Source organism: Carcharodon carcharias, chromosome 28 (genome assembly GCF_017639515.1).
Source record: "Carcharodon carcharias isolate sCarCar2 chromosome 28, sCarCar2.pri, whole genome shotgun sequence".
In the NCBI taxonomy this organism is placed as follows: domain Eukaryota; kingdom Metazoa; phylum Chordata; class Chondrichthyes; order Lamniformes; family Lamnidae; genus Carcharodon; species Carcharodon carcharias.
In genome coordinates this window covers 11,812,210-11,821,353 of record NC_054494.1, presented here as the reverse complement: position 1 = coordinate 11,821,353, position 9,144 = coordinate 11,812,210, and the positions used below count along the sequence as shown (strand labels likewise).

The following is a 9,144-nucleotide window of genomic DNA, read 5'->3' as shown; positions in this document are numbered from 1 at the left end:
TCTACCACAGTATACCAGGTTGTATTCTCTTGACTGGTACTCTGCCACAGTATACCAGGTTGTATTCTCTTGACTGTTACTCTACCACAGTATACCAGGTTGTATTCTCTTGACTGTTACTCTACCACAGTGTACCAGGTTGTATTCTCTTGACTGGTACTCTGCCACAGTATACCAGGTTGTATTCTCCTGACTGGTACTCTGCCACAGTGTGCCAGGTTGTATTCTCCTGACTGGTACTCTGCCACAGTGTACCAGGTTGTATTCTCCTGACTGGCATTCCGCCCTTCTACGGAAATTTCGTACCGTGCGGGGCGGGGTGGGCTGGTGACGGCCCCTCCCCTCTAAAATCCAGGATGTATCCCAGCAGTCGTATCACAGGCTCTTGGAGACCGATTTGAGAAGGGGGTGGGGGGGGCGGAGGCTGGACCACAATCGGACCAGGCGCCCGCCCCGCCCGTATTTAACCGCAGCCCCCGTAGAAACTGACGCCAGTGGGAGTTTCATTCATCACTTGGTGAGCTGTGCAGTGACTTTGTGCAAAATTCCCTCCCCTCTCTCTCTCTCTCTCTCTGTCCCTCCCTACCCACACCCCCCACCACCTCCCCCCTCCTCTCGGGGGTGGATCGAGTCATCACGATGCCTACAGAAAAGAAGGCATTTGAAATCCCAGAGTTGCACCGAATCTCTCGCCTGTTGATCTGAGGCTGATCTTGCCCGCCTTCGCCTATCTAGATCCCAATCTCTTTTGTGTGTGTGTGTGTGAGCGTGAGTGTTTAAAATCGATCTACTCCGGTGGAAGAGACAAGGGGACGTGTGATCTTTGCCGGAGTGGATGCAATGTGCAGCCCTTGGCTCCGGGTAGGTATCTATCCTAATGTACACATTCTCCTACACAGAGCTGAAATGGTAGAGAGGGGAAGGGGGAGGGGGGTTATTTCTGGAAGAGATGTTTCTAATGCTTTTTTTCTCTCTCTCTCTGTCTCTTCCCCCCCCCCCCCTCCCCACACACCAACATCCAGGAATTTTCTCTTTTTAAAAAAAAATATCCACAATCTGGTGGTCTTCAAAAGAAAAGGCTTCCTCGAACATAGGCTGGGATAAAAATATTGCAGCCGCAGGAACTATGTTGTGTCTGATGTGCTCTAAAGTTTTCTTTTTTTTTAAGCAGAGGAATAGAAGTTGTGGGAGATTTTCAAAGGATGTCTTGTTGGGAAAGGGGGTGCCTGGGTGGGGGGGATGGGTAGGAGCGGTTCTGTTAATCCGATTGTTGGTCCTGGTGTAACTTTTTGCTGTTCTGTCTTTTGCGGGAATGTTTTCTGTCTGGATACTTCCCTCGCTGTTGGGCAGATAAAGATAGCATCAAATAAGCCCCGTTATTGAACGTATCACTTTTATGTTTCAAGGCATAGGCACTGGGGGCGAGGGCAAGCTTCGTTTGAACGAGTTTGAGACAGTTCTGCCACAGAGAGAGAGAGAGGGTGGGGGAAGCCTGCCTTGGAAAAGGAGAGACTTCAATCTATAATGAGACGCGTATGTACTTGGATTACGCTTCATCAAAGGGTTTGTTTTATAGACTGTTTAACAGAGCAGGGATATTCTCGCAGCCCACATTTAGAGGTTTCAGCCGCTTTGAATTTTTTTTTGTGTTTCTCTCGGTTATTGTCCCAGGGAAGCCAGTAGATTCCAGAGAATTGAAGTTCAGCCCTTTTTAATTGGGGGGGGGGGGAAATTGTGTCTTTATTTTTCGTCGAACAAACTACATAATTGTTCCTATAAACTTTTGATTTACAGGCACTAAATCAAGTTATGTTTTTTTTAAATTAAATTGGATGCCTGGGTTTTTACTGGAGTTTTGGGCTGATTTAGCCTGTTTACAATCAGGTCAGCCTGTGGTAATTACAGCCCAATCTTATTTCCAGGGCATGAAATTGCTGGATTTTAACCAGTGTTCCAGGGCTCATGTTCAATGTCTCTGTCCTTTCTCCTTAAAAAGTGTAAATCAGTGATTTTCCACACCATCTGTCATCGCTTGTTCAGAGGTGAGGATGGCTTATTGCTGCAGTTTTTCCAACATAAGACTGTTTGAATATGTACAAAACAAATGCTCATTTGTGAAGCTGGACTTTGTGTAAGAGTTCACTGCCAAGAGGCAGGAGCCTCGTGATTAGTGTTGGTTTTTCTGCCTCCGTCAGGAGGTGCAGGGGTTAAACTACCCCCCCCCCCCCCACCTCGACTTCTAGGCAGTCCCATCGAGCGGAGACTGGGTCTGGCTCTGAATTCCATCTGACGTTCGGTGGGAAACCAATGGGTGAGGGTGCCCTCAGCCCCTCTCATTGCATGGGGTTGTGGGAGCCCATTAATCCCACTCACCAAGTAGAACAGACCCTCTATTGACTAGTATGAAGATGGTTATGGCCACAGAAGAAGCACTGGCATCTTATCATGTTGTCAATCTGTCTGCAAACCCTTCCACAGTTTTAGTTATAGCTCAGTTGTTAGTTCTCTTCCCTCTGAACTGTGGGTTCAAGCCCCACTCCATACACTTGAACATATAATCCAGACTTCTGGTGCATTACTGAGGGAGCGCAGCACTGTCAGAGGTGCCGTCTTTCAGATTAGATGTTAAACTGAGGCCCTATTTGCCCAGTCGGATGGACTTAAAATATCCCATGGCTCTGTTTCGAAGAGTCACTGGAAAATTTGACTCTGGTGTCCTGGCCAACATGACAAAATCCCTCAACCAACATGACAAAAATAGGTTGCCTGGCCAATGTCCCATAGCTGTTTGTGGGATCTTGCTGTGCGCAAATTGGCTGCCATGTCTCCTGCCTTGCAATGACAACACTTCAAAAGTGCTTCATTGGCTGTAAAGCGCTTTGGGATGTCATGGAAGATGCCATATAAAATGCAAGTATTTTCTATTTTCATTCTGTTGTCCAAGGGAAAGAGTGTGAAGCTTTGAAAAAAAAAGCACTGTCTGAACAGACTATTAATCGGTCTGCGGAGCCTTCCACTAATTCAGAATGACTGTGAAGATACGAAAACCAATAGTTGCTGCTTGGTCCCATGAATTGGGATCGTCTCTGGGATTCATGTGTAGATCTGTCACTATGGAGTAAATATTTGAAAAGCCTGTTCCTAATCCAGAACCTTGATTGAGGGGCCCTTAGAACTTTGAAGTAAAAACAATGTGCTGGAAAAACTCAGCGGGTCTGGCATTATCTGTGGAGAGAGAAACAGAGTTAAAGTTTTGAGTCGAATGTGACCCATTTTTTTGGAACCCAAACAGTCCTGAAGAAGACTCATTTTGGGCTTGAAATGTTAACTCTTTCTCTCTCCACCGATGCTGCCAGACCTGCTGAGTTTTTCCAACACTTTTTTTCTGTTTTTATTTCAGATTTCCAGCATCCGCAGTATTTTATTTTTATATTAGCGTAGAGCTTCGAGTTGGGTATGAAGGTCAGTCTGACTGAACTGAGATGCTGTAATTATTTGATGAGCTGTAAATGGGGAGTCATGTGATGGCATTGCCCAGAGGCAGGTTCTTGCCTCATTGTCTGATGGTGATTCATCTTGAGCCAGTTTATTGGTCCTCTTTGTCAGTGATGATTTTCCATTGTCTTCCACTCTCAAGGGAAAGGAGGCAAATTGCAAGTCTTTCTCATCTGGAACAGGGATTAAACCTGTACTGTTGACATGCTTTTGGACCGCTATGCACAAGCGTATGGGGACAAAGCAGGAGAATGGCACCAAGTCATGATGCTCATTTGGAGAGCCGGTGCAGGCGCAATGGGCTGAATGGCCTCATTTTGCGCTGTAATGATTCTGTGACATTAGCTAGCCATCTAGGCAAGTGAGCTAACTGTCGCCTTTAAAACCCGGGGCACTGTACTGCAAAGCAGGTGAGCTGACCTGTTGCTTGTTTTTCCAGTCTGTACTTTCCTTGACATGGGGGAGGTATGGGGTGGTGTACTCTCCAAAAATTCACCCTTATATCTAAGTCTGCCATGTTTCACTTTTGCTGGCTACGGTTGTCACTGCTTACTTTTTCAGTGGCCAGGTGACCATTAATTTCCTGCTCTGTAATTGTGTAATATACATGGCAGGAAAATCCCAGGCAATCTGTGCAATATTAAGGGGTGTGGCAATGCATTACTCCTCTGCACCACCAACACCCCCCCCCCCCCCCCCCCCCCCCCCCCCCCCAACTACCACCACCACCAAACTGTAGGATAGGAAGAAAATACAGCCTTTAAATAGCACCAAACGTGACTTCAGGGTGTTCAGGGTGTCCCAAAGCACTTTACAGCCAGTGAAGAACCTTTGAAGTGTCATCTCTGTTGCAATGTAGGAAACGAGGCAGCCGATTTGCACACAGCAAGCTCCCACAAACAGCAAGGAGATAAAATGATCAGGTTGCCCTGTTGGTTTAGCGATGTTGGTTGAGGGATGAATATTGGCCAGGGCATGGGATCAGCTCTTCTGCTCTCCTTCGAATAGTGCTCTGGGATGTGTTAATGTTTGGTTAGTTATGTTGTTAGATACACAGGCAGTGAAAAAGTCAAACTAGGCTTGCAAAGTGGGCAGTTGATAAAACTCGCTCCAAACTATTGTGTGTGGGTGGGCTCGATTTCAAATCCACAGTTACAGGGTTCAAGAGGCTGTGGCTTAATGGACCAGACTTCCAAATGACAGCCAAGTATTACAAAATAAGTGTAATGCGAAAAAGATAGTTATGCCCCTTAATTCCAATAGTAAACATTTTTGAATGTGTTGGCACCTCAGTTTAAAACGTCACCCGAAAGGCAATTGTGCAGTGCTCCTGCAGCACTGCACTGAGGTGTCCGGCTAGGCATTGTGCCTCAGCCTCTGGAACCTCCAGCCTTCTGACGCTGGGACGAGAGAGTAGCTGCTAAGCTGCAGCAGTGAGGACACAACTTGTGCTTAGACGTGACGCTGCGCATGGCATTACCGGCCTGCTGTGCACTGCCTCTGTACACAAGGACAGTGAGCACTTAAGCAGCATTCCCAAGACTTCAGGAGGAGGAAAGGGAAGGAAAGTGATGGGGTGGGGGGAGGGGGGTGTGTGCAAATGATTCCTGTGACTTGCCAAAACTGACTATCTACCGCGATCAAGCAAATACGAGCAGCTTGAGGTGGATCAATTAAATATTGCAATATCAGAATACAAAATTCTGGTCTTAGTACAGGAATTACCTGCACGTTCCTTCGACCTAACTCTCAAACTCCGAGCCCATGTTCGAGTTCTTTGGTAAGCAGCTGCCTCGCAGAATGGGGCGTATTTCCTTTAGAAATTTAAGACTGACGGAATTTGATAGAATAACTGCTTTAGTCCCAGGAAAGGCTGTTAATCGCGCCTTGGCTCCCAATCCAAGTCGCTTAGAACAGGGCTCTTGAACAAGCAGCCTTTTCTGAATTCTTTGCACCTTATGTGGAATGGGCTTAAAAGATGGAACAGGATCAGGCCATTCAGCCCCTTGAGCCTGCCCCACCATTCAATCAGATCATGACAGATCTCCACCTTAATTCCATTTATTGGCTTTTAATTCACAACTCTGGAAATCGATCTTTAGGATTGTTCCCCAACATACGCTGGATTTTTAGGGAGAGAATTTTAGGTTTCCACAATCCTTTGTGGGGAAAATGTGCTCCGTGCCTACATATTGTGTTCTTATATTGTGATTTATTGTCTATAAATCAAATGTTTTTTAAAAATTAAATCCCTGGATTTTTACTTGTGTTTGAGGCTCGTATTCCCTGAATTTGCTGGTTTACAATCAGGACAGGCCTGTGGTAATTAAAGTCAAATCTTATTTCTATGGCATGAAATTGCTGGATTTTTATCTGTGTTTTGGGGCTCGTGTTCAATGTCCCTGTCCTTCTCTCCCCCTAATAAGGTGTAAATCAGTGATTTTCCACAACATCTGTCACTGCGTGCTCAGAGGTTTTGGGGTTTTGCAGTTTCCCTGGGCAGATGGTTTATTACTGCAGCTTTTCCAACATAAGACGGTTTGAATATGTACAAAGCAAGTGCTCAGTTGTGAAGCTGGACTTTGTGGAAGAATTCACTGCAAGGAGATGTGAGGCTTGTGATCAGTATTGACTTGCCCTGCCTCCCAGGCAGAGTTATTTGTTGGGGTTGGGGAGGGGGCTCTGACACTGAGGCTGTTTTGGGGGTGTGAAACTTTACCTCTTTGGTGATGGCCGTGCGAGTTTGATAAAGGTGGTTACATCCTCGCGTGGCTGGAATGTAGATGTTCTGTTTATAAAACCGGACATTTTAAATAATTACGCAAAAGCAAATTTCTGCTACATCAGTGGCAAACATTTGCCTGTGTAATGCTCGCTGCACTCCACAAATAATTCATCGTGTGACGTGCCATGAGATGCTTTAATGTAACAGATGGCACTATAGAAATGCACAAATTAGTAATGTCATTAGTAACCTTCTCCCTTCCAAAATTGAGTTGTTCACTGAGGGGCTGAATGACCTCCCCTCTTCCTGTACCCACGTAGCTAGAGTTACATCTTTTAGATTTGTTATACATACAGTGCTAAGGATTCAGAAGAAGTTGCTGGTACTAGCTCACTGTGCTGAATAACTTAAACTGGGAGCCTGAGTACAGTTGGCATCCTTCCCTTAAAAACTAATTTCAATACATAGGAGCAGGAGTAGGCCATTCAGCCCCTCGAGCCTGCTCTGCCATTTAATAAGATCATGACTGATCTGATAGCAACCTTAAATCTGCATCTCACCTACCCCCGATAACCGATCATCCACTTGCTTACCAAGAATCTGTCCCCCCTGCCTTAAAAATGTTCAAAGACCCTGCTTCCACCACCTTTCCAGGAAGAGAGTTCCAAAGACTCACAACCCTCTGGGAGAAAAAAAATTCGCCTCATCTCTGCTTTAAATGGGCAACCCCTTATTTTTAAACAGTTGTAGATTCTCCCACAGGAGGAAACACCCCTCTCTACAGCCACCCTGTCAAGATCCCTCAGGATCTTATGTTTCAATCAAGTTGCTTCTTACTCTTCTAAACTCCAGTGGATACAAGCCTAGTCTGTCCAACCTTTCCTCATCAGACAACCCACCCTTTCCAGGTATTAGTCTAGTAAACTTGCATTTATATGGCACTTTTCATGATCGCCAGATGCCTCTAAGTGCTTTAAAGCTAGTGAAATACATTTGAAGTGTAGTCACTGTTGGAATGTAGGAAATGCAGCAGCCAATTTGCACACAGCAAGATCCCACAAACAGCAATGTGATAATAACTAGATAGGCCGTTTTTCTGATATTGATTGAGGGATAAATATTGGCCAGGATGCTGGGTTCACTCTCCTGCTCCTCTTTGAAGTAATGCCATGGGATCTTTTACATCCACCTGAGCAGGCCGCTGGGGCCTTGGTTTAACACCTCCTGTAAAAACCAGCACCTCCTACAGAGCTGCATTGGATTGTCAACCTTGGACTTTTACTTTGAGCAGTAAAACCCTGCAGTGGGGCTTGAACCTGGAATGTTGTGACACAGAAAGCATGAGAAATACCAACAAAGAAGGGGCGGCAATGGCATAGCGGTAATGTCACTGGGCTATTAATCCAAGTGCCAGGTTAATGCTTTGTGAATCTGCGTTCAAATCCCACCATGGCAGCTGATGGTATTTTAAATTCAATTAATTATTCTGGAATATAAAGCTAGTCCCGGTAATGGTGACCATGACAACTATCTTTTGATTGTCGTTAAACGCCCACCTAGTTTGGTAATGTCCCGTAGAGTTGGAAATTGGCCACCCTTACCCGGTCTGGCCTATTTGTGACTCCAGACCCACAGCACTGTGGCTGACTCTTAACTTCCCTCCGAAATGGCCTAGCAAGCCCCTCAGTTGTACCATACTGCTACAGAAAAGTAAGAAGGAAAGAAACCAGACTAACCACCTGACACCGGCATCGGAAATGACAATGGTGCACCCAGCCCTGTTGTCCCTGCAGAGTCCTTCTTGCTAACACCTGTGGGCTTGTGTCCTACCCCCAGCCATCATCTGCTTCACCAATGACCTCTCCATCATCAGGTCAGAAGTGTGAATGCTTGCTGATGATTGCACATTGTTCAGCACCGTTTGTGACTGCTCATACTGAAGCAGTCCATGTCCAAATGCAGCAAGACTTGGACAATATCCAGGCTTGGGCTGATAAATGTCAAGTAATATTTGCGCCACACAAGTGAGAGGCAATGACCATCTCCAACAAGAGAGAATCTAACCATCGCCCCATGACATTCAATGGCTTAACCATTGATGAGTACCACACTACCAATATCCTGGGGTTACCATTGACCAGAAACTGAACTGGATTAGCCATATAAATACTGTGTCTACAAGAGCAGGTCAGAGGCTAGGAACCCTGCTGTGAGTAACTCAACTTCTGACTCCCAAAGCCTGTCCATCATCTACAAGGCACAATTCAGGAGTGTGATGAAATACTCCCTACTTTCCAGGATGAGTGCAGCTCCTACAACACTCAAGAAGTTAAATCCCATCAAGGACAAAGCAGCCCACTTGATTAGCATCCCATTCACTTCCTTCAACATTCACTCCCTCCACCACTGACACACAGTTGCAGCAGTGTGTACCATCTACAAGATATATCGACATTCCTTCACTGTCGCTGGGTCAAAATCCTGGAACTCCCTCCCTAAAAGTGCTGTGAGTGTACCTACACCACAGGGTCGGCAGCAGTTCCTCACCACGTTCTTAAGGGCAATTAGAGGATGGGCAATAAATGCTGACCTAGCCAGTGATGCCTATAGCCTGTGAATGCATAAATAAAAGAAAAACTGAGCTACAACTGACACTGAGCAGGAGATGAGTATGGGGAACTACTTGTGAGTAAAGGCTGAATGTGAGTAAATGTCACTGGTTGTGGGGCTGAGCAGCTCAAGATGATAGAGTAAGAGTTCCATGTAAGATCATCTGCAGTACATTCAGATTCTGTGTATTCTTACACTCTTGTATAAATAATGGCATGGACCAGGTGGGCTGAATGGCCTGTTCCTGTGTTGTACGTTCTCTGTATATCTAAGTGCTTTTCCATTTAGTGTACTGATATCTAATATATTGCTAC

General features: G+C 45.7%; 1 protein-coding gene across 3 annotated transcripts in view; it reads left to right on the top strand.

Annotated features, from left to right (window-relative positions):
* Window positions 1-456: 456 nt before the first annotated feature.
* Window positions 457-9,144, top strand: part of LOC121270857 (carbohydrate sulfotransferase 3-like) — a 96,249-nt gene continuing 87,561 nt past the window's right edge. Inside the window, exon 1 of one of the 3 annotated variants that reach the window (XM_041176397.1) lies at window positions 457-517. The gene's annotated coding sequence lies outside the window, so the exon portion shown is untranslated. Of the gene's footprint in view, window positions 518-667; window positions 862-9,144 lie in introns of those variants that run through there. The other 2 variants (XM_041176398.1, XM_041176396.1) reach the window with 2 other exon arrangements.